The sequence below is a fragment of the Miniopterus natalensis genome, chromosome 8, assembly GCF_054644295.1.
Source record: "Miniopterus natalensis isolate mMinNat1 chromosome 8, mMinNat1.hap1, whole genome shotgun sequence".
In the NCBI taxonomy this organism is placed as follows: domain Eukaryota; kingdom Metazoa; phylum Chordata; class Mammalia; order Chiroptera; family Miniopteridae; genus Miniopterus; species Miniopterus natalensis.
Genome location: NC_142088.1, coordinates 73,527,394 through 73,554,520, shown reverse-complemented (window position 1 = coordinate 73,554,520; position 27,127 = coordinate 73,527,394).

The window sequence follows — 27,127 nt, the reverse complement described above, 5'->3', positions numbered from 1 at the left end:
AAGTACAGCTTGAAAACTGAAAGCTACTGCGGGTTGTTTGTGATGCCGGGTGTCAGTCCCTGCAGTCTGTGTGTAGGCGATGCCATTCTACCTTCACGAGGCACCCCTGAGATGAATGTTTTACCCACATTTCAGATGGGCAAAGCCGAGCCGTAGGCCCAGTGGGGCTTCCGAGTCCACACTTGGCTTCCACATTGCTCTCACCTCTCCACTCCCTCCCTGTTTCAGCTCTGCTCTGTGCCTCTACATGGGGCTTTGCGGTGCCTCTGTGTTCGTGGAGGACACATGCCCACGCCACTGACGGCAACGTGCTCTGGCCAGTGAAACGTGGGCACGGTAGCAATGGGCCAATTCTGGACTGAGGCTGTATAAGCTTCCCACGCCATTGCTTTCTCTTGTCCACCTGAGATCCACCTTGAAAAGAATATGTTCCAGGGAGTAAAGACACAGATATGAACTCAGCCAGAGCACTGGAGTCCAGCCTGGCCCAAGCAAATCCTGCCTAAATTAACCAAAGCACATTAATATTACAAGAATGAAATCAACATTCATTGCTGTAAGTCACTAAGATTTTGAGTTTTTTTATCACAGGAAAAATAAAAAAGGACATTGATTTCCAAGGACCTAAGGGTATATCTGTTCACACCATAAAGTGTCTTGAAATAACTGCTAATCCAAAGTCAAAGCCAAATTTGAATGACAAGTGTAATCAAGAAAGTCTTTGCATCTGGCCGAGAGGAGCACTGGTCCTGATCCTCTGATCCCCTCTGTGCCACCAATGAATTGAAAATCCATCTGCTGTCAGGCATGTATTACATGTGATTCAGGTTTCTGTTGGGAGGCATTAAAGCCAATGTCTAAGCCTTATTGTCTAGGCAGGTTCAGTGTGAAATCCAGACTTTCTGCCACTTGCTTGTTAGTTGTACTATCCTGCCATGCTTTTTATTTTAATTTATTGTCTTATTTTATTTTATATTTTATTTTTCCATCCATAGTATATGATGAATAACAGCTAAGTCATTAGATTGCTGTGAGGATCTGTTGATGTAACATTTATCAAATGCCTGGAACGATGCCTAGCCTAGAGCTAACACTTTCTTAGCAAGCAGAGGCTACACCTGGGATAGTTCTAACTATCAATATTATTTGTCAAGATCATTCCAAAACAATAGTAGTAACAATTTTGACAAGGGTGTTCACCAGTGTAGTGAAATGTATTTAAGCTGGAAAATATTTCTGGCAAATCTAAATCAATTCAAAGATTTGGTTATTAGGTAAAAGTTATGTTTCAGCTTTTTCTTCTATCATTTCTTTCTTTAGATGTTGGCCTCACTCCTAATTACCAAGCCCCATTCCCACTATTTCTTTCAAGCATAACATGATCTCAAAGGTTAAAAGAGTCGAAAGGTTTCGATTTTAGCTAATAGAAGACCTTTGACTCTTTAACTGCAGAGATATATGAAGCGAAGCTCTCCTATGTCTGTTTCCTTTGGAAAGAAAGGTGTGAACTAGAAGAAGCATTTGCTCATCTGGCAAGAATAATAAACATCCTCATTCCAGAAACTCAAGTTTCTCCTTGAAGTTGTCAACTTCAAATGAATTTTAAGATCTATACTTTTTGTTTTATTGATTCCCTGTTTTGATTTCAGCAGTAAAAAGACAACAAGGTCAGAAGCTATATTTTTGTTGATTTTAGTCAATGGCTTGGTAAAATGAGATGTACATCACAGAGATAAAATATCTAACAAAAGATTGTGATAATAAAATCGTATCTTATGAGCCCAGACGAACAGGCGGTTATGCCACCAAGACATCCTGGAAGAGGGGAAGGAGGGTAGGTGTCAGGGTACTTAACTCCCCCTGAGAAGAAGGTTCCCTGCTTGGTCAGTTATTCATTAAGCAAAGATACACATTCAAGGGGCTGCAGAGCAGCAGCAGTAGCTACATGAACATCTGCTACTGATAGACACTTTGATAAACTCTTTACATTATAAATCATTTAAGTCATATGACTGGCCTATGAAACTGATATTATTGTACCCTTTGTAGAAGAGTGTTTGTCCATGATTATATAGCCACTTGGGTCTACATATATTTCCACCAAAGATTATGTTTTTAAACACATTACTAACATATTTTCTTTCATTTTTTAGTTTTTTCAACAAGTATTTCTTAAACACTTTCTAGGTGTTAAGCAAAAGTCCTTGCTCTCATGGAATTTACATTCTTGGAGGCATGAAGGAGGCAGCAAATGAATAAACAGATATATTCAGACAATAAATCTCTGGGGGGGAAGGGTAAAGAAAACAAAGTGGGAGGAATAGGGAATGTAGCAGAGGGGTGGCGCTGTTTAAGGAGACAGTCACCTGAGAGCAGCAGAGCAGCAGCAATAGCGTAACTCTATGTGAGTTGATAAGGTGACAATTGAGCAGCCCCTCAGGAAAGTGTTCCTGAGATTATCCTAGGAGAGAAAATAACATGTCAAAAGGATCTAAGGCAAGACAAAGTTCAACATGTCCAAGAAATAGCAGGGAATCCAGAGAGGCCAAGAATGGTAGGAGATACGCCTAGAGAAATAGCCGGGAGACGTATCGAGTGTGGGCCCATGAGCCACTGCAAGGACTTTCCTCTGAGCGGTATGGGAGGTCACTGGAAGGCCTGGAGAAAAGCCTTGGCAGGATCTGACTTCCATTCCTAAAGGTTCACTCTGGCTTCTGTGCTAACACTAGGGGTAAGTAGAGAAGCAAGGAAACTAGTTAGGAGGCAACTGCAGTAATTTAGAGGAGGATTATGATAGTTTGTATCAGTGTAATCGCAGTGGAGGAACCTGAAGGTAGAACCCACACAATTTACTGATGGATAGGACATGAGATGTGAGAAAACAAGAGGATTCAAAGATCATTCTATGTTGTTTAAGTTGTGTCATTTTAGCAACTGATTTGAGTAAATTAAATCTGAAATAGTAGATGGGCTTAATGCAGAAGCACCTAGACAGCCCAAGAGGTGGAGGGAATGGCTGCAGGGGTGAGGAGGTGGAGGGTGGAATAAAGGGATGGAAAGAGAAAAAGACGCTGAAACCACTGATTGTTGTTAATATTGAGTTTGAAGACAAGGTAGTAATATTTTGTGAGGCAAGCCTTAAAAATTATGAATAAATTCTATTTATTTACAACTCTGTGAATCATTACAAAAAGCAACTTTAGAGATAGAAATATACAAGATGACATTATCCATCCAAAAAATGGATAGAACAAAGTATAAGTGAAGATTTTCATCTATTTTATGCCATTCTCAAAAATCACTTAAGCTGGTGGTTGGCAAAATGTACGTTTGTTCCCTGAAGACATGGTCCCACAGGTGTCTGCCCTGGTGAAGGCATGTGCTCAGGTTAATGTGATCGTTAGAGCTTATAAATGATCATTTACAGCAGCATTTCATTACAGACCACCACTGAGTGCAAACCTTTGTTCACTTCTGTGCATATATATTAGATTTTTACAAATATTCCAAGGTGACTTGGAGGTCACCCTCATGTCAAGATCACTCAGATCATGATGGGGCTGAGAGTCAGAAAATGAGATGCCGTCATAAAGCAATGGAACTACTTTCCTCGTGTGGCTCAGAAATTACTTCCAAACATATCTTGTGCAACAAAATATCAAGACAGTCAGCCAGCCTCTTAATATGATTTTTATAAAAGAAAACTTTATTATAAACTTATCAATGTGTTACTTAATAAGCTTCACATTATAGTCACACATTTTATAGAGTATTGGCAATATAAAGGGTTACATTTATTAGTACAAGTTCCTCAATTTTATTTCTTGATTTATTTTGACTAGTTTCTTGTGTAGTAGTTTTAAACAGATAAAAGGGTTATTAATGAGCCTGTTAGTAGCTGGAAAATGTCTGAGAATTCAGGTATAATCTGGAATTCAGGAGATTACTCTTTATTATTCTAAAAAAACTTACAAAACTAAAGAAGATGAAGAAAAGACAGTGCCGAGTAAACTGAGATTAGCTTTCACTCTTTGCAAAAAGGATGCTTCCCCTCTGTCTTGTGTTTCCTCTTTATTTCCCTGGGGAAAACAGTATGAGGAAAACACATTACTCAAAGTGAGCTTGAGACCGAAAGAAAATAAAATCAAGTGATAGGTTACAAATAAGAAAAGAGCCCAGCAAACGAAATATCTAATGACAGTGGAGATAAAGAGAGCGCGTAGGAGCTGACAGAAAGGGAAGAGGGAGGAAGCACATAGCAATTCAATCACAGGCAGGGCCTGAAAATTAAACGCCCCTAACGGAAGAAGGTGTGCAGTCAGATAAAAAGAAAATGAGACTTGAAAACAAGAGGGGGTAAGGAAGGCAGTCGATTCCTTCACGGAATAAAACCTGGGTTGGGAGAGAAGAGCTTGTTAATATTGCTTATCCACTCGCCACGAAGAGAATGGACCCAACGTGGCCCTTCAGTGGAAGCACAAGCCCACTCTCGCACAGGTGGCTCTGTGTCTCACAGTAAGGCCGACGTGTGGAAGGAGCTCTGGATTGAGCAGCAGGAGGCCTCCAATCTAATTTCAGATCTGTCACCACTTACCAGTGTCCTTTAGGAAGCCCCTCTAGGATTGCACCACAAAATGTACAGGATTATCACTTTCTGGAACATTATCTGTGAAATGCCAGAGTCTTCTATATCTGAATTTTTAAGTTTTTACTTCAAAGAATGTTGGCACTGAAATAGATCTGAGAAAACACCTAACGATTACTTAACAAAGTATTATCAAATAATCTTTTTAAAGGGCCATTTTCTTTAGTGTATATAAAATATGCTGCATTTTACAGCATAAACTGAGTTTTTAAAAACTCAATTAAAAAACTCAGTTTACATATAACTTTTCTATTTCATCAGTTACTTTTAAAAAATCTATGCTTTCCATCCACATACTTTGCCAAAATTACTTTTACCTGTCACTTGAAGCCATTTAATTTTAAAATATGATGATTTGTTTATGAGGCTAAAACTCAAATGGACTTTTGAGGATGCAGTCATAGAATGGAGAGGGTCTAGAAATAGATTTGTCATTAATTAGCTATATTATCATTTGATAAAATTATTTCAATACAAAGTGTTAAAGCAAACCTAAGCATCCACGGAAGAACCATATGCACCATCACCCTCCAACTTACTGAGATATTGCCGTATCCTATGTGTGTATTACCCAATGCACTATATACAGAATATACAGAACATTTAGAATAGTTGAAAGAAGCTGTCTGTACTGATGACTCTAAATCAGTGAATATTTTAGAAAATGTCAGAATTTAGAAAGTAAAGTTTCTGTTATCCGGGAAATTCACCCATTACTATCGCTCATTCCAATGTTACCCTATCCCCCAACTCCCACCCAAGTAAGTCAGGTTAAAAATGTCTTTTGTAATATTTCCTTTAAGTTTCAAGGAGCTTCCTACTTTTAGTAATTGTGGTTTGGTGATTACATGGATCTTAAGGAAAGTATTGACTTTAAGAAGATGGTTTGACTGGGTGGTGGGAATACAGTGCAATATATAGATATTCTATCATAGAAATGTATGCTTGAAACTTATGTGATCCTATTAAACAATGTCACCCCAATAAATTTAATAAAAATTAAGAAAAAAAGAAATTCGATCTGTAGAAAATTGTTCTAAGAAAATAACAATTGGCTGCAAACACTAATACATAATATAAATGCTAACACATAAAAATTGTAAATAGCCTACATATCAAATAAGAATTTAGATAGATGTAGATACAGATATAAATTACTTTCATACCATGTAACACTATGCAAAATTTTTGTCTCAGCTATTTAATAAAGATGCTCACAAATTAAAAGATGCCCAGCTAATAATGTGTAAAGGGGATAAGAAAATTGCAAGAATATAAATAGTATTATTCCTTTGTTGTCGTTTTTCAACTGCTCATAAAGTAAATGCACAGCAAAGGTTGATCCTATTGTGGTTACCCATTGTGTCTTATCTGCTTGGCTAGTCCCTTCAACAGCCTTCATTTTATTATTCAGTTGGCCTTTCTTTTCTCCAAGATGAGAAAGGCAGCTCAAACACATTATCTAGCTACAAGAAAGGTACACCTTCCTATTTTCGTTTCAATCTTTTTTACCTTTCTTTAGGAAAACAAAGTCAGCTTCAAATAGATTGAAGAAATTGAGGTCACACACCTCTCACTTGATCAGTCTTTTTCTCAAAATGTTCATTGATTTTAAATATTTAAAACCTGGAGTACTAACTTTGTAAGATCAAACTAACATAAGGGCCACCATTTCAGGCCCAGTGCCAAACAATTTTGGGGAAATCATAACATAGGTCAGAAAAAGGCAGGACAGAACACTTCACTGTATCAGCGGTCACAAGGATTCATAATAGGTAGAACCAATTATGGAGCTTGCCTTTCTTGCTATCAGTATTTCTTCTGAACAGGGGGACTTGAAACATAAGTAATGTCTTGAAAAGGGGGAAATGCGTTAAAGAGTGACATAATATAACTTTTAGGTTTGACATTATGTGGAAAGGAAAATGCTGTTTGCCCTGGTGCCCATGACACATAACTATTGGAAGAATTCGATTTTTCTTTTTTTTCCTGATCAGTAGCATCTGTTTATTGGACAATTGTAGGTTCTCTCTCAATAGGTGTTTGCACATTCCAGCCATATAGGAGAGAGCGGAGGAATGCACAATGGAAGATACAGATATATTGGGGGAAAATGAACTCTAAACAGTGTATTTCTGTTTTGGTTAAAGAAAAAATACTTTATAATTAATATCGCACTTGTAAGTAAGAACAGGATATCAAACTTGATAGTTGTGGATCCGAGCTTATGTCTATCTTCTCATCTCTTATGTACAGTGTAGGGGGTGGCCGGCCACCAGCACCAGCCCTCAGAGTCAAAACAAGAGTCAGGAAGGGACAAGTATTAACAAGGGCAAGCGCAGGCAGGCGGCTTTGGGGCGCTGGCCCCTGGCTCAATAGGAGCAGACGTGTGCAGGGAGGTCCAGCTGCCCTTCTCCTCGAACTCCTGCAGCAGCTGGTCAGTCTCATTGTCCATGTCCTCCGTGTGCTGAATGTCCTGGCAGAGCTCACTGAGAGGAGCGCCTCCAGGGTGGCCTCTTTGTGGGTGTCCTGGATGTCCACTTTGGCCATGTGCGTGGCTGGCGGGTCTCCTGTTCTCTGGAATTCAGATCTCCCACCACCTGGCCTACACTCTCTTTGCAGGTGTGGATCAGGTAGAACAGATGTTCACAGTTCTGGAACGTTTCTGGTCGGGGCTTGATGGGCCTATTTCTCTCCAACATGTGCAAAATGCTGTTCTGTGTGCCCAGTTCTGTCTTTCCTCAGGAGACCATTGTCCATCTGATCATATGTGGTGTTGAAATCATAAACATCGGGCTTGTGGGGCTCTGGTCCTGGAAGCTTCCCGGGGAGCCCTGTTCCGAAGGACCCGACACTCCATCTGAATGTTGCGCCTCCGCGCTGGGTTCTGGCTGCTGGAGCAGACCGCTGCAGAGGCCACGAAGGCAGGGCGCTGGCCTCAGGGTCTGGTCCATACTCTCTGGCTCCAGACCAGAATTTAATTTTTTAAGTCACAGTTTCCTCAGCTCTTCTATGAAAATAATACTGCCAACTTCACAGGATTATGGTAAACCGAAAATGAGCTAATGATCCAGCAGCAGTTAGGAAAGCGTAGAGAAAAGCAAGCACCCAGAAATGGCAGGTGGTGCCTGCAGTCCTTGGGATGTTAATGGTGCAGGAATGCTAGCACTGGCTTGTTCCTTGCGGTGCCGCAGTGACAGCCAGTGGCGGTGCGTGTGCAGGTTCTCGGCACAGCAGCGGAAACAGGTAGTGGGAGCGTGCTAAGCACTAATTACACACCCACTATGCGGACATTCCCGAAAACCAGGGAGGACCTCACCCCTCATGCTCTATATCAGGAATCAGCAAACCACGGCCCACCTTCTGGTTTGGCATGTCTTGAAAATAAAGAATGTGTTTTAATGATTACATTTTAAATGCTTATATAAGCTCCTTTAGTATCTTTAACTTTGACTCTTGACCTACAAAGTCTAAAATATTCACTAGCTGGTCCCTTAGAGGAGAGTTTGCTGACCTCTGCCTTATATTGTTGATTACTGCAGGGCTCCCGGGACATCCCCTGCTCCTTGCCCAAATGTTTTTCATATCCCCTAATCTGAACCAATTTAACTACTTGCAAATCCCCATATGCTCAGCAAAATTGCCTAAATTCTCAAAATTGTCTCTATTTCCTCACCTTCTAAAAATGTAATTTCTCTCTTTTCTCTCCCACACAGCTGGTAACGAAGCCTAGAACAGGAAATACTAACTTCCCTGCTATTCAAGACACATCAAGGCTATTCTCTCTGAAAATTTCAAGTTTCTTTGAAATTCGTACTCTCAAATTAAGCAAATTAATGGTAATGGCCATAATTGCGGTTCACTAACAACCAATCCAGGATCTTACTGGCTTAAAACAACAAAGGTTTATTTTTCATTCACCTAATGCATCCATTTCTGGTCAGTGGAAATTTTTATTCGATGTCACCATCATTTGGAGGCTGGATGGATAGAACCTACATCTATCTACTTACTCATGGTGGCAGAGATAAGGAGACTTGGAGGCTCACACTGGGTGTTGAAGGTTGCCTTCCAGAGGTGATATATTATGTTTGCATTAATGGACCAAAGAGATTTGCATGAACAGGCATAACTTCTTTGGGGGTATTTCTACCAAACAACTTGAAAGAGGGGAATGGAAAATATTTCTGAACTTCATTAACAACTCCCATTCTCCACCACCACTGCCCTTCTTTATTGCAGTCATCTGCAAAGCTCAGAACCACTGTCCTTAATTCCTTGACATTTTAGTATATGGTTCATCTCTCTCTCTCTTTCCCTCCTTCCACCCCCCCCCTCATTTTTTGTTTCAATGCTCAGTGATGCTAATCTCCATGTAGACTATCTTTCCAATATCTGCCACTCAGCTGGCTTTGTCATCATCCCACTCCAGCATTTGTCCACTATGGTCATAGCCTAGGCCTTGAAATTACTATAACTGCAATGCCTCTATACTCTCAAGCATGCCATGCTCCTATTAATACCTCTGGTCTTTCCATCTTAGACCCTCTCACCTCTCAACCTTAACATTCTCCCAGTCCACGGCCACCTCCAATCCATTGACCCTACCATATTTTCACTGTTGGCCATTCACCTCTTTATATCTTCATTTCTTTCTCTACTGTTCTTGTATTTCATAGTCCATCATTATAATCACTTTCTTGCTTATTCTGTTCTTTTGTCCCTCTCACCCTTCTTCCTACTCTCTTAGGAAAATGCAACCAGGTGAAATCTGATCTGCACCCCAGTGGCTAAGTGGCCTTAGGAAAACACACAGCCATGTTGAGTAATTTCAATCTAACTTCATGATCACAGATTTTAAGTGGATCTTTAGAACTTGCCAGAGATACAAGAATATTCTCCTAATGAGTTTACTCTGCCATTCTCTCCTATCTTTGTTATTCAGTGTGTGGTCCCAGGGGCAGCAGAATAGGAGCCTGTCGTTATAAATGCAGAATCACAAACTGTGCTCTGACTCTGTCAGAATTTGCATTTTACTGCGACATTAAGGTGATTCATATATACATTAAAATTCAAGAATCTCTACCCTAGATAATTGTTTCACGTGGGCTGCAGATGCAGTCTCCTTTGACAATTCCCGTTTACCTGCCTAACTTTGAATACTGGGAAGCCTTAGGGTTCCTTTTCACACAGTCTCTATCTACACTTAATGCCTTAGTTTAGATCATCCAGTCTCATCCCTTTAAATACTTTGTAGAATTGCAGTGGCCAAACATAAATTTCCAGTTATTCCCTCTTCCATACACTTCAGGTGTTTGCATCTAGTTGTTCTCTACTGTATATCCCATATCCAAAACAAAATTCCTGATTATCTGTCCGTCCCTCCCCAGCTGTCAGTCTGTTTCTCCTATGGTATTTCTCTATTTCAGTCGAGGCAACTTCATCATTCAAGTTGGTCAGACCAAAATCTTGGCATGATCCTGACTCCCCTCTTGTGCCTTACATCCAGTCCATCAAAAAGTCCAATTGGCTGCATTTTCAACTACATCCAGGATCCAACAATGTCTCACTTCTTCCATTGGTTAAAACCATCATTATACTTCACGAGAATCATATTGAAAACTTCCTAACTAGTCTTCTTTCTTCCTCTTTACCTCCCTCTACAGCCTATTTACTCAAGATGTAGAGTAATCCTCCTGAAACCAGTCAGATAATGACACTCTTCTGCTCAGAATTTTCCAATCGTTTCCCATTCTCATTCACAGGAGAATCAAATTGTTAATGGCCTATGAGGTCCTATATATTCTGGCTTCACCTTAATGTTCTAATTTTTCCTGTTGCTCAATTCTCCCCAGTCACATTGGCCTCTTTGTACACCTTAAACATGCCAAACGCGCTGTCAACCCAAGGACATTTGTAACTTGCTCTTGTCTCTGCTTGAAATGTCCTTCCCCCAGAGAGCTGTACAGGCAGCTTCTTCGTTTCTCAAAAGTCTCCTAGTAAAGGCCTCTTACCACAAAAAGCATAGTATCTCTACCTCACAGCTCTCTACTCCTTTATTTTGTATGCCCTACATTATCATCTCATAATACTTATCACTACCTGAGATAATTTATATGTGCACGTGTATGTGTGCACTTCTATTACTACGCCTAGCACATAATAGCCACTCAATTAAAACTGGTGCTAAAAAGTGATAAATAAATTATTGGACAGAATCATGGGATTCCTGGGGAAATTTCAATAAAACTTCTTTTTTGTAATCCTCACCCAAAGATATATTTTTTTAAAAAATTGATTTTTAGAGAGAGAGGAAAAAGGAGAGAGAGAGAGAGTGAGAGAGAGAAGCATTGATTGGTGGCCTCCTGTATACTCCCTGACTGGGGATCAAACCCATAACCTAGGTAAGTGCCCTGATGGGGAATCATCAAACCCACAACCTTTTGGAGGACAGCTGCCTGGTCAGGGCTCAATAAGGCTTTTTAATAAAATAGCATATAGCTTTATTTCTGATTTTAAATGTAATAAATTATTTTATAAATATTAGAAAATACAAGGGGAAATATATTTAAGAAGACAATAGATACCAAGGCTATCATTTAGAGAAAGTAATTATGATCATTTTCATATGTATTATTCTCCCCCATTTTTATTATAAATACACTTGTATGTATATACACAAAATTGAGATTTTTTTATGTAAAATATTCCATCATGTTTTTCAATTTCACATTATATTATAAGAATTTTAAATAAAAGTAATTTAATAGCCATATAATAATTCTGTCTTATACGCACCATAATTTATTTAGCCATTCTATTACTGTCATGCATTCAAACTAGCCATTTAAAATTTTTGCTATTTAAAAAAATTTTAAGAAACCTCCTTGTACATAATTATTTTCTAATCTCTGGCTATTTAAGATGAAAAAATTGGTTGAATTACTGAGTTAAAGGGAATATTTTAAAAAATTTTGATCTATATAATCAAATTAACTTTCATAAAAATTATGCTAATTAACATTTCTATAAGAAAAATCTGAGAATTTAGACCTCATTTTGCCATTGATAGTCCAAAATCCTTTGTTTATTTATTTTTTAATTACCAGTAATATCAGTGAAAAATACTATCTCATTATTGCTTTAATGAGAATTTTATCAGCATTTTCATATCCAAGCAGCAGGATAAGGGAATGAGGTTGATCAATGTCTGCGTAGTTTGAGATCAATGCTTAAGTCCATGTTCTGCTCAACACTTCGAACTCTCAGGCAAAGCATGTGTCCTGGAAGCATGAATCCTGCCTCTGCAGTAAGAAAGAAATCACTTTAATTTTGTTCATTATAACTGGCCTTGCCAAGGGACCCTTCATCATTTATTTTCCAACATTGACTTAGCCCAGTGCTGGCTTGCAATTGATCCAGTCAACATCTAATTAAGGGGGTGTTTATTGATGATAAATAAGCCACATTGTAATTTATAATGACTTTATTTCAAGAATTGTTTACCTGTGAGAAAATGAGATTCCTTCTCTGTGAATTCAAAGTGCCTCTATCAAAAATCTCCAAATCAAACCAAATAGGTTTTCCACAAGGATTTTATGTTCTAGATTTCCCCAAGGCAACAGTCCAAAAGCACAATTTGTGCTTAGACATAATAAATTGTTACTTGTTTCTTTTTTTGTAAAAATTAATCTTAGAGATGGAGGAGGGGAGAAAGAGAGAGAGAGAGAAACATTGATGTGAGAGACATACATTGATCTGTTGCCTCTTGTATGCGCCCTGACCAGGGCGCCGAACCCTAAATCTAGGCATGTGCTCTGACCAGGAATTGAACCTGTGACCTTCTGGTGCACAGGACACTCCAACCAACTGAGCCACCCTGTTACTTGTGATTTACAGGTCACTCTTAAATATTTCTTAACCAAAATAATGTATTTAACTTACCATCCAGTGTCTTACATTTCACCATTATAGAGACTCTTTGGCTCATGAATTTCAATGCCTTCAAGTGTGCATTTATGGTGCCAGGAACCAGGATTAACACACAAGGCTCTTTTAACTCACTATCCACCTAGGCCTTTTTGATTCATCCTCAGTGGAAACTCAGAGCTAAAGAAACTGCAGGTTGTAAGGAAGAATATTTCAGAATATAAAGCATTATGCTGAAAAAGTAAGTTTTAGATTCCACAAGTTGGGGATGAGAAGTTGAAAGTACACTGTGAGACTAAGAATGCATTGGGAGATAAATTAGTAGTGACTTCCTAAAGAGTTACATTAAGAGATGTTCTTGGACTAGGTACAGATGTAGTGGGAAATAATACAATCAAGAGGTGAAAACTTCCATCACCGGTAGAGAGATGGGAGGTAGCATTAGAGGTGTTCATATTTGCCTGCACCAGGAGATGGTTCTCAAACTCCAGTTTGTGTCACAGATTCCTGGAGAATTTGTGAGAACAGATTGCTGGGCTCCAACCCCAGAGTTTCTGACTTAGGAGCTCTGAGTGGAGCTTAAGTGGGTGATTTTTAGCAAACTTCCACAACATCCAAGACATTTAATTAAATTTCAATTTCATATAAACAATAATATTTAAAAAATTATAGATATAATTTATGCAGCATTTATCTGAAATTCAAATTTAGCCGGGCCTTCTGCATTTTATCTGGCAACCCTGAGAACACAGAGTGGGAAAGCTTCTGGCAAAGTGGAGCAATAATTCCATCTCCCAAACCAGAGACACAGAGAGAATTTAAAAACTGATTTAGAAGCAGCATAGGGCTGATTGTACTTTGAATTAGTGATCTATCTCCCAGATAGATCCTGCTCAGTTCTGTTCAGCAGGCTGCAAAGATAATAAGGCAATAAGGGATAGAGGCCTGGACCTGAGTAGAAAGTAACCAAAAGATGTGGGGCTAAATTTGTGCCAAATCTCCCCCACTCTATCACCTTGACCTTGTCCTCTAATAGCCTTAAGCCATCCAAGCAGCGGGATAAGGGAATGGGTGAAAGCTGAAAGCATTCTCTATGTAAGGCTGTATTAGCACATCCCCAATAAGGAAAATTCTAGGCACCTTTACAATTTGAATTTAATGCAAGCATTTGGCTTGAAGGAGATGAAAGATCTGGTGAAGTTAAGGAGAATTTTGCTTGTCACAAAATTCATAACTGAAGGTGGCTGCTGCATCCCGTAGGGCTGAGAAAATAGAGGCGTGTTACCACCCGGAACCCACAGTCACTGTCCCGTTGAAAATGCTGTGGTGGCCTCTGAGCTACCTCATCTGGAATCAAGGCACATGGCCGGACAATCACCATCGCTAACATCTCCACTGTTTCCTCTTTTTTGGTTACTACTCACCCAAGGACATTTTTTCCCATTGATTTTTAGAGAGAGAGGGAGGGAGGGAGGTAAGGAGAGAGAGATAGAGACAGACACAGAGACAGAGACTGAGAGAGACATCGATTGGTTGCCTCCCACAGGCTCCCCAGCAGAGCTGAGAAGGAACCTGTAACCCAGGCACATGCCCTTGACCAGACCTTGAACCTGAGACCCTTTAGTGTGCAGGCTGACACACTAACCACTGAGCCACACCAGCCAGGGCTGTCTTTACTGTTTCTGCTGCTGGTTTCACTGCCACTTTAGAAAGTACTTCCAGAACCTAGAAAAAAAATGGCTGTACCTTCCTCCAGCCTTCGAGCCTCACTCTAATAGCTCCCATTGGGTGAAGGCGACAGGAAGCCAGCTGGCACGGGAATTTGGAGGGACGTAGTGTATAGTCTTCCAGCCTGGTAGGCAAGAGAAAAGTCTAAACAAGTTAACATGAAGCTGAGAGAATAGAGACACGATTTGTCACTGCCCGCTCCTGGCAGCTCACTTTCATACCCACCCCTCTTCCCATATTTAAACTTCCAAACAACATCCTTAACAACATCAGTTTTCCACACCACAAAAAGCAGGTAATCTTCATAAATATGAATATATACTCATTCAGTTTTCCAAAAGGGCACACACTAACTGAAATAAATGACTGGATAATCTTAATTCCACTTCTAAATTTACCCACGCACTTCAAAATACTACCACCTAAAGACACAATTGTAACACTTCTACATAATGTAGTAGGAAAAGAGAAGAAGAAAAATTAATAATATATAAAATATGCATATAGCAAGCAAACAGGACCAAGTAAAGAGCTGCTATAGTCTTCATTTCTATCCATGAAAACATAGTTGATATTTGTAACTTCCCTTATCTCCAAACTATGTCTTACTTCCTTCGCCCCGGCCAATGCCTCAGCTGGCTGGTGTTCTTTATCTGGCATTTGACCTAAACATTTATTCCTGGAGGTTCTGACAACCTATTGGCCCCACTTTTACTGGATTTCTGTCACCTGTCATCACTGTACATGGAACTACTAAGAGGCACCCCAGAGGATCCCCAGCTTTCTTTGTTCCTCTGCCTCTCTTAGCAGCAATGTGTTTCCACCTGATAACTAGGGTAGGGAAACCCTGGCCTCAAGTGATTTGCCTCTTATTTCAATGGCGTGAGGAGCTCAACATAACCAGAGAGAAGTTTCAGCTTTGATTTTGCTGAAAATAATGTTGTGATCCTTAGAAATTTTCCTCCTGAGAACTGAAACTCCTAAACCAGAAAAGCTGAAAATTGTGGAAATGCGAAGCAAACATTTATGAGCGTGTTGTTAGACACATTAGTGACGCTAGTCGTTCTGGCTTCCAGAATCTTGACTCCTAGGTTTCTGCATTCTCGCTGTGAAAGAAACAGCACGATGTATTCCTCACGGGTTCAAAACACATGTCCCACCTTATAGGAAAATAGCCTAACTCACAAGGTGTTGTCTCCAAGCTGGTGTCAAAAATGGACTCTTGCCTTGGTGGTGTGGCTCAGTTGGAGCAGCATCCCATGCACCAAAACGTCATGGGTTCGATTCTCAGTCAGGGCACATACTTAGGTTTTGGATTTGGTCCCCAGTCGGGCTGGATATGGGAGGCAACCAACTGAAGTTTCTCTCTCTCTCTCCCTTCCTCCCTCTCTAAAATCAATAAACATATCCTTGGGTGAGGGTTTTTAAAAAATTAAAAAAAAAGACTTCTCATCCTACAAGGCACCTGTTTCAGAGTGATATGGGAAATGCTGTAACCAGTCAGGTTCACGCAGGGGATGGCTGGGGAATCTGACGCGCCTTCTCATGCAATTTATTTCTGTGTTGAAGATCTGCTTGAGCCCAATCTCATAGAGCACTGTTGCTTGATGCTAAGATGTTGATGCAATCACTCTTTCTATCGCCACCACTGACTGGAGACACCTTCTTTTTCCCTTGTCCCACTTTCCAGCTTCCTGCCAGTACTTCCCACTGGCAGACCCAGTAGAAATGTGTGTGAAATGTAACATGCAGCCTTCTAGCTCCATTGAAAGAGAAGTGTCTATGGCAGAACAAGGGCGGAGCTGAAGAACAACCCATATCATTAGACAGGGAGACAGTCCTCAAGGTCTATTAGGAAGGCAAAATCGGAAGGTCATAACAACACTTCTTTCCTCACTCTCAAAATTACTATTAACTATTTAATCCAATTCTTTCCTAATTTAATGCCCCAGTCCTCCCCAAAGAGGGTTTTTTTTTTTCAAGGGCAAAATAAAGTCTTATGTAATTTAAAGTGAGACCACTATAACCAGGAATCTAAAAACTACTGAGCCCCCAATATGGGTCAGGCACTTTTCTCAGCATTTTTCTTATATCAGTTCTTTGAACTCTCAGACAATCCTCTGGCTGAGCACTCTGATGGTCCTAATCTCAGGGGTGACGGAACTGAGGTACAAAGAAGTTAAATTATTTGCCCAAAGTCATCTGGGAAGCAAATGGTGCAGCAGAAATACAAACTCAGCCCACCTGGCTCGGTAGTCCATGTTCTCAGTCACTATAACAACCCTGCTTCTCTGACCTAACCTCGTTTTTACATGCAATGCCTCATAAAAAATTGACTTATTTTTGAAGCATCTTGTCAAGACAAAATTTAGTTTAATTGTCCTATTGGGCCTTATTTTCAACATACCTAAGTGAATTAATAAATTAAATTAACATATTCTTGACAGTTAAAACCCACAGCTTCAGCCTGATCTCTTGTAATGGGAACAGGGACCTAAAAAAAGACACCCGAACAGGTACAATTAAAGGAATAGTATAGTATCTGACATAAAGCAAGCAAGCAACAAATACATGCTTCTGAATGGGTTAATCATTTCTGTCTGCAAAGGTATAACATATATCCACCAAGTTTGATGTAGAATAGTCCACTTTTTCTAAATGTGAGATATTAAGCACCTGTAAATTTTTTTAACTTCCTCTTGTGCTCTGTACCAAATGACGGAAAGCTGCCTCCTAAGTGCACCTGTTGTCAGTGAAAGGAGGGCCTTGTGGGAGGGCCCAGTAATATATCTGGACCAAAATTAAAGACAAAAGAGTCCTCTGATGAAATTTATAAGATGGACACAATAGAGCATGAGAGCTCCACAAGCCAGATGTCAGGCACCAGCAGCAAGAGAGAAGGGGTGAGGAGAGAAGGGAGGAAAACTCCTGTTTGGAAGCTTATGTACCTCAGATTTCATGTCCTAGCAGTGGCCACTCCTATTCTGGCCAATGGCTTGCTCCCAGGTGTGACCGACAGCTAATCACCTTTCCCAGGTCATTCACAGGTGGAAGTGGGGGGTCCTTCTCCCCGCTGGTGCTGGGAGCTGGGTTCTTATGATATTTTGAGAAAAAGAATTTTCTAAGAGTCACGAGGGAGAATGAGTGATTTTTTATTTGAATGAAGTTACATCTTTCAGTTTCCAAAGTCCCATTTCCCTTAAACCAATCCTGGAAAAGGGCAGCTGGAGCTTTAGTAGAGCTAAAAGCAAAGCCAGTGTCCAGAGTTTCTGTTCTACGGTGAAGTTGACTCTGGCACAGCATCAGACTAGTCATAGACCATTGGTCCACTGGGTGTGGGGTACACATGGCTGTGGGCCATGTGGGAAGGCCCAGTAATATATATGGACCAAAATTAAAGACAAGAGAGTCCTCTGATGAAATTTATAAGATTCAATAGAGCATGAGAGCCCCACAAACCAGATGTCAGGCACCAGCAGCAAGAGAGAAGGGGTCAGGAGAGAAGGGAGGAAAACTCCTTCTGTTTGGGAGCTTATATACCTCAGATTTCATGTCCTAGCAGTGGCCACTCCTATTTTGGCCAATGGCCTGCTCCCAGGTGTGACTGACAGCGAATCACCTTTCCCAGGTCATTCACAGGCAAGATATTACTGGACATGCATCTATCCTTTCTTTGTCCAGTCCCTTCCTCCAGGATTTGTGGGGGACAGACCTGGAGAGTGTTAAACTGCAGCTTTCTGGCACAAATGGCATGCTTGTATGATCTGGCCTTCCCTTTGCTCCTCTCCTGTTAATTAACTAATAACTGGGTTAATGACAAGGGTATCACAACATCTATATTTTAGAAGAAAGACAAAACTTACCAACTCTTTTAAGGAAACTAGACAAGGTTATTGGGCTACAAAGCCCGAAAATATTATACTGATATCTTCTGAGGTCAGTCACCATGAAAGCAATATATCAGGAAGTCCCAAATAAAGGTTTGATTTTTGGTGCCCTCTCTGGAGTCTTGAACACACTTTAATTATCTTTGACTTATGAATAATATTGAAGCCAATTAGATTAAGGTTATAGTTTTAAGAGTGGGCCCATAAAGAGAAACCTCTGGTTTTCCCAGCAAACACCAAGAGAGCCTTTAGACATGAGCTCTCCTGGCCCTGGATCTATACGTGACCACGAGTCCTGGCTCTCCTTGTGCTTTGCTAATAGAAATTGAAATTGTAATGTGGACATTATTATCTTCCTGAAAAAAATAATTAGCAATGATTGTCCTTCAGCCCAGTAATATATCTGGACCGAAATTAAAGACAAAAGAGTCCTCTGATGAAATTTATAAGATGGACACAATGTCCCAAAGGGTTCCTTCTCTAAGTTAGAGTTTTTCTACTTGTCATTCTTGTTTTCTACAGCTTTTATTCCTCTTTATGCTCTTATTTCTATGCCTTGCAAACCACTCACTTCTGAGATTAAAAAGAAGTTGTTGAAAGTAATTCCTTAGGTATAATAACTTTGGTTCCTTTCTCTACTATGCTCCATCAAATTTCTTCAGGAACTGCTCCACCCCTCCTCATTCTGGCCCTAATCTAGGCAGCTGTCTCTTTATGACATTCCCTTGGAAAAGGACTTTTAATGTACCACCAAATTATAAATTTACTCTTCCCTTTCTGGTTCTTAAGATACAAAAAGAAAGACTGAAAGAGTGTCTAGTCATTCATTGGTCTGCGGAAAACTTTAATTGATTGACCAATTACCTAGGTGCTGGTCTTCTTCTGTTTCAGTCCCTAAAGCATACGTTTTGATACTTTTTAATGAAATCTTAAAGCCCACCCTTCATACCTAACTAACTACCAGCTGCATCCCCACAGCAAGCGTCTCCTTAATATGACAGGCAGGCACATTATGCTAAGTAGATAATCACAACAATTAACTGAAAAGGTTATAATTTCATCCTGTTTGCTACAGTTGGCCTGTCAAAAATAATTAGGTTAAAATAGATCTCAAGCTTCTCTCTGCAAAACTAAGAGAGAAAGAAAAAGAAAGAAAGAAAAAGACAACAGCTAAGAACTTTTAACTTGGCCAATTAAATGTTCTGAAATTTTATTGCTGGATGAAACACTAGAGATATTATTGTATTTTATTATTTTATTTTATTTATATATATTCAAATATATCTTTATTGATTTCAGAGAGAAGAAAGAAGAGGGAGAGAGGGAGATAGAAACATCAATGATGAGAGTCGTTGATCAGCTGTCTCCTGCACGCCCCCGACTGGGGATCGAGCCCGCAACCCGGGCATGTGCCCTGACCGGGAATCGAACCAGGATCTCCTGGATCATATGTTGATGCTCAGCTGCTGAGCTACTCCGGCTGGGCACTAGAGAGATATTTAGTGAAAGAGTCCTTTCAACTCAGTTGGAGGTACTTGGTTTCAGTTTCAGTGATTCACAGTTCTAAAAAAAGAATATGGCAGAATTTTAAGGCTCAAGGGCTGATCAAAAAGACAGTCTCTCAGCATTCAGAAAAAAATCAGAAAAAATATGGAAATAAGTCTCTCAACAGGTCTGAATCCTACCTCCATTTCTGTTGCCCTCAAGTTTGGCATTTTAATTGATCCAGAGCTGTGGGATTGGAGCAGCTCCTTTGTCTCCAATTACTAAAAAAATTAAAAGCTCAAATGAAAGTGCTAAAGTGTTGCCTAGATTTAACACTCTTAAATTGTACAAAAACTCTTTATACTAAAGGTAAACAGACTTCAGGGACACCACCAGGAGAAGAGAGATTTTTATTGGATGCCGTTCCTTTTAATTTTCTTCTATCCCTACTCTATTTCCTGCCGTTACAGGTGGAATATAGACCATCATTATCTTTAAGGCTTGCCCTCAAAAAACTTCCAGTCTAGCTGATGAAGCAGAATTTAAACCCATGACACAATCAGAGAAACAAAATAGAGCCTAGGGGGACAATGTCACTAACCTCATGGGCTAAAATCTGGGTGCTCTGGGAAATAACAGTCACTGTGGCTTTCATCACAGACTGCTTGGAATTCCACACAACATTTTTTTATATTCTAAAACAAACTGAATGTATTGTATTTACATAAAATTGGACCCTTATGTGCTGTAAAAGATCACAAGACTACAGGGTGAACAGTGGAGATGCGAACTGTGTCAACAGTGCCTCTTCTCACAGAAGCTCCTTTATATATTTATATAGTGTCATAATGCACATCCTAATTTTTCCCCCAGAAAGAATCTGAGGATGCCCTCTCTGCTTTTTGAATTTATTTCTCTTGGGAAATTTTCCTGTCAAATTTTAATTTTTTTTACCAAATTATGATGACAAAAACATTTTAATTTTCCTGTTTTCAATTCCTAAATGCATTTGTATATTTGACTTACTTATATTAAGCTGTTTTGTTACAGTAGGCAGCTAGCTAGGAATTAACAAGAGAAGGAAGCAAAACTGGGTAAGCTTAATTAAGTCGGGAAATGACAGCTTCCCAGGCGCCCGGGGGACAGTGGCATCCTCCACCAAATGGATGTTTATTCCCAATAGGGAGAAAGGACTAGCTTTCCAAGGTTCCCAGGGAACAACCTTCCATTTCCCCATACTACCCTGGGGTGGGGGCAGGGAGGAACAGGAAAGGAGGAAATTCCTCTGTTGAGGCATGCCCAGTAGAAGCCAGATGGTCACCATAAAAGGTGGGAGTCTAGCCTGGGAAAATTCTGGAGGAGGGATTGGATAAGAAAAGAGCCCGAAAGATCCAGGAAAGGGATTGGATACGGGGAGGGCCCAGCACAAGCCCTCAAAGAATTAGGAAGATTGGTTAGTTTGAAAAAATCTTACCCCTCCCCAGACCCCCCAAAATATAATCAAAGCTTAACGAAGGCCCAAGTTCATTGTTCATTGTTCAAGTGCTCTCTCTCTGTAGGAGCCTCATAGGCCTGGGCATGGCAGCCATGCAGTCCCAGCTGAGGGCCAAAGCACAGCTTGGGCAGCGGACATGTGGATGGCGAAATGAGACACAGAGAAGCTCTGCACCTCTGGGCCCTGGCCCTCCTGAGCTTGCTGAGAACAAGTGTGGGCCTGAGGCCCCAGATACTGGATTTCTGCTCGGAGAGGGAGCTGGGCCACCTGGTCGTGGATGAGGCGTCTGGCACCTAGGGGGCAGTCCTTCGTTTTTGCTCCAATACATCTTGCCACAATTGCTCACATCCTCCTGTGTGTGGGTCCCCAAAATGCTTTTCTCACGACTCCATGGAAGAATTCTATTTCCACTAGCAACAGTTTCTCATGCTTACTACCGAAGTATATTTTATTTAGCACTATTATGGTTCACAGCACACCAAATCGCTCTGCACAATATATTGCTTACTCTTGTGCCTTCCCAGTAAACCGAGCAGAAGGATTCTGCCATATTTATCTAGAAACCTCAGCTCCCACATGGTGTTGGTCATATAGTAAATATTAACAGCCATCCTTCCCCCTTTGTCATTTCTAACAGAGCCCAGATTTCATTCAAGCACCCACCTCTTTCCATATAGCATTATGCTTCCAGAGAGGTGAGCCCTCACCCCTGTCTCAGTGAGTGATTCACATTCTAAAGGGAACAAGGTCTCATTCCTTTCCTGAGTTATACTTCAAGGGGGAAATTTATTTCACAAGATAACAGTTTCAGTGCTTTGGTATTTCTAAGGTTAGTTGACTGAGCAATGAAATGATGTCTTCAAGAACCCAGGTTCTTTCCATCTTTTTTCTCTACCATCCTCAGTAGGTTGGCTTCATCTTCAGACTGGACCTGCTTCCCTTTGTAAGATGGCAGCTCCCAGCTCTCAGATGTTATCTACAACAAAAAAATGAAGAACAGAAATTTGACCTAATGTATTGTTAGGAAAAATCTTTTGGATGGTCTTAAAAGATCATTCTTGCCAGTAGAAATAGAAACAAAGACAAAGTCACTCTCCTTTGCTACATATTTCGTCTTTTGTGTGTGGCATCTGGAGCTATAGCTGCCCCTTTACCACTCTAAGTAGATCCAGTTTGGAGGAAAGTCTAGATATTGAGGAAAGCAGAACAGAACGATAGACTAATTCCTGATGATTTAACCAACCTTGGCAACTGCCCCATCACAGGACTTATTTTTTTTGTTTCATTGTCTAGGGGTTTTATCTTACTTGTTATGAAAGTTACCATAAGAATTATACCATTTTCTTAATGAATGTATAGTTCAAAATCCTATAAAAATTATTGGAATTTAGAAAGGAACCAAGATATTTTGTCTAAACTAGAGTTTTTCAACTTTAGCATTATTGACATTTTGAGCCAAGTAATCCTTTGTCATGGGGCTTGTAGAATGCACTGTAGCCGGTTCACCAGCATCCTTGGCCTCTACCCACTAGGTGCCAGTAGTACTCCACCACTTACTTGTGACAATCAAAAATTGCCAAAACACCTTTGGGGGTTTGAGGAGGGTTGCCCCCAGTTGAGAATCTCTGGTCTTAAAGTATCACTTTATAAATAAGTAAACTTAGAGTCAGAGAATGAAGTGACTTTCTTAAGACCACACAGCTATAAAGTAGCTGAGAATATGAAAATCCATGTGTACTGATTTTCAACAGATGTTTATTGTGTGGCCACCTCCTTTCATCTGTGGGTCACTGTTTTTAATGAATTAATGATTCAAGCAACCATATGTGAATGAAATAATGAAAATTTATTAGTATTAGTTTTGCTGTCCTTGACTAAAAATAAGAGTGTTTCAAACAAAATAAATAAATCCAGGCTTTGGTAGGAGCAGTCTATTATCAGGATCCTAGCTACTTCTATTTCTTTGTTTTACTAACCTAAAAAATGCAGCTTCCACTTCAGAGTTCAAGATAGTTGCTCTAGAGCATGTGGGTCGGTAGGAAGAAGGAAAGGAGCAGGAAGCGTTCATGACATCTCACCGGTGAGGATGGATCACATTTCCCACACCATTTCCACTGCCCCCATGGTGAGACCCAGCTGCAAGAAAGGCCTGGGACAGTAGACTTTACTTGGGGCAGCTATCTATTTGGCCAACATTAATTGTTCCATTACTGAGAAACAAAGGGAGAGAAGATATTGGGGGATCATCTCAGCTAGACGAAGAATGGGAAGCGTAAGAAAGGAGAGAACATAGTGAAGAAAGGCAAAAAGGGGAAAGAAAAAAGGAGAAATATAAATGTAAAATGTCTGACGCCTACTAGAGCCTCAATAAAGATGAGTTCTCTTTCCTCTTTCAACCCTCCTTCGGAATTGATTATTTAAGTGCTATCACGAGCTCTTGTGTCTAGAACAGAGAGCGGTCACTTATTTAAAAAGAATAGCAAAACCTAAATACAACTAAACTAAATGCATCAAAATTAAATGCAACCTTTCTTGTGTTATAATTCAAACAGAGAAGGAGGGGTTTCACCTTATTATTTTTTTCTGACAGCATTTTCATGTGAATTATTGTTATTATTTATTTACTTATTTACTTTGAAGTTGTATCCTGTTGCTTTCTGACATTAATTCATCATTTCTCTGTGCTTACAGCCTTTATTTCTGAACTTGTTACCCAGCAAAGCTGTAGGAACACAATATATTATTTTTTTTAATCTCATGCTCATTTCACAACAGATGGGGTAGAAAATATGTTACATGACAGATGGTGATTAAAGACATTTCTGGTCAGTCACAACCCATGTGGACTGTTTGTTTATAAGTCTGGTCATGTGCTGGAAGGTTACATTTCATGAATTGCCAGAATAGTTTACACTATTTTTAACTACTAAAATTGGAAGCTGAATTACTTTTTAGTTTCAGATTTATAAAAAAGTTTCCCTGCATTTAGGAAGCTATATATAAAAGATGTAATGCTTCTCTGATTTATCTACTCATTTAAATACTTTTCAGTGAGTGTCAGATGCTCTTCTAAATGCTGAAGGATATTGCTTGTTATTGGGGTCAAATGAGAAGCAGAGGTGAGACTCTCAGATCCGCATCATCTCCCGTAGACTGTGCTTCCTGACCCCCAGTCTGAGTGCATCCTCGCTGTGCACTCACAGGGAAGTCTACCCACGACACGGTTCCCTTGCCTGTCCTCCTCTTAGTTCACAGCTTCTTGGACTAGAAGGGTCACCTTGGTCACCTGCCAATACTGTGCACCTAGCACTCAACCCAAGTTGGCTGGATGAATTTTTTAAAAAATCACAACAAAATTTACAATTTGTACTTTATTTAATTCAACAAAAAAGTGAGAAATGGGAAGGAATATGCACTTAAAGTTATTCAAAGAAACAAACAGTAATGTAGGTTAGAGCAGCCATGGAAGGCTTCCAGAAAAAGCCGTGAGAATCTTCATCCAATTAAGAGCTTTGTCTCAGTCTCCCTGGGAACCATTCTTACTACTCTAATTAGCTTTGACTTATCTGCTAACTTGCAATGTCAAAAGAAGAGGCAACTCTGAGGTAACTAATCCCATCACAGCTAGTGAAATTATACTACATTTGCAACTCCTAAGAACTGGCTCTTGAAAAGTTATCATTTTCTAAAGAAATGCCTGTGTAAGAGATATTTGCTTGAGTGGCTGAAGCTCTCTTCTTTACTCTTGAACATGCTGCCCTGGGATGGATGAGCTCCCACGGGCTGACAGGGTGGCAGCTCTGCAGCTGCAAATGTCACAACGCGGTAGATTTGATCAGGCCAGGCTTCACAGTGACCTGGTAGGAGATGAATTGGGAATGATGAAACGGCAGGGTACTTTGTTTTATAACAAAAAGTCAAACCAGGTAAAATATTTATGCAAATTTAGCACATTTTGCACACATTAAATTTTGATGTTGGAAACTTGCTTAAAATGACTTCAAAACCCAGTCCTTCTATTCTTTTTCTCTAGAATACCACATTGTGTTTTACTCTGTATGTTTCTCACATAATATTATGAAAAGCACCCAGGATTTGGGAAACATTGTCCACCACGACTGCACTGAGATTTCGGAGTGTTTGATAGGCAAGCAACGCAGCACTGGAAGAGCCAAAGGGAACATGTGCCTGCCTCCTTTTGCTCTCCACTTACCCTCTGTTACCTTTCTTATGACTGACTGTAAGACGTGCCTGTTTAACTTCAAGTGATGCTTCTGAAGGACATTCTTTTTGCATCATTCTACAAAATGGTCTACTCCCCAAACATGCCTCGTATGTCATTCATTTATTTACCGTTCCTCCTTTCTTTCCTGCCTCTCTCCCTTTCATTCAGAAGGCATTTATGACACTTACTCTGCACAACACCATGCTTTGTCATGGAAAAGGCAAACTAAATGCATTATAGTCTTTTGGGGTTAATTTGATTTGGGTTGTTAACTGAAATATTTCCTGTTGCTGCAGAATTGGTGACTAGAATCCACAAGTGAAGACAAATAGGGATGATGTTTTCATTACTCTAAAGTGAAACCCAAACGACCAGTGGGAAATGCCATCGTTAGGGTATTTTGAAAGGCCATTAAACAAGCTATGCTACTCCATCTCAGCCACTGCTATCCGACATCCTATTCTGCATCTGAAGACTGGGAGGGCTGGAGAGAGGACATAAGCATTATCATTACAAGGTATCGGTTATTGGTGGCTGCTGGAGCTTCCCCTCCCCACTTCCCAAAACAGAGATGAAAGGGTGCTTCTGGCCAACAACATAGGGAAGAGAAGCTCCAAGAAATTTCATTTTTGGAGACTGGGACTGTCTTCAAAGAGGCTGATTGACATCTATTCCCTGGTTTGATGTTTGTTTATGCAGCAGACTTGCTGACCTGCCTTCCAGGCTTATATAAGCAGCAGAAAAGGAACCATTGAGAAAAGCTGGCAAGACAGAGATAAGGTGTGACCCTTTGGTCTGGCAAAGATGGCTTAGTTTCCAGTATGTCAAGGAGACATTGTGTGGGATAGTATAGCTCGAGTTGCTCAGCAAGCATCCTACCCAAGGGGAAGGGCAAGGGAACCTCCTCATCAAGAACAGGGAGGTTTTCTTCAGGAGTAGGAAGGGTTAGAGATGTCAAACCAGAATCCCCCACATGGGGGGAGGGGGGGAAGAAGGCTCTTCACAGGGTTTCCTAAAGAATTCAGCTGTATTCTCCCAGGGGAGCTAGCTTTTGGATACCTGCCACAAAGAAGGCATCTCTGGCCAGTTAGGGTTAGCCAGAAACACAGTAACCTCTAGGAGAAAAGAAATGACAGATACGTTATCTAAAGCCCTGCTATTTCTTCTGTTGCTCTTCAGATGTCCCAACTCCAGAGAAGGGAGAAAAAGAAGTGGGAATGAGGGGGAAACACACAGACCATCACTCCCTCCCTTCCAAAGGGCAAAGTCGGAAGTGTAGTGAATGAGCAGATAATGCTCCATTCCCTCAGGGGTCTCGGTCTACCAGCTATCCTGGGATTCCACTACTGGAGGAAAGGAAAGATTGTCACCTGTCACTGGACTGGCATTTGGTTTTATAATACTAAGCCATTTAAAACATTTTATTTACCTTTTACCTTAAACCAATAATCCATTCATACGCTGCAAAAGTCCAAATGACAACATACTATCCCATGTCATCCCTCCCATCCCCTCCCACCAGATAACAACTTTTATCAAATTCTTGTGAGTTTCTTTCTTATACAAAAGGAAAAGATAGTTGTGTCTCTTACAAAGGATTCAGATTCACGTGTTTACTTCTTTCTTTTTTGTTTTTCGCTTCTATTTTATTTTTTTAAAAGATTTATTTTATATGAAATTCACTACTCTGAAACTTGGTATTTGTTTTAGTAATTTATTAAGCAGATATTTTC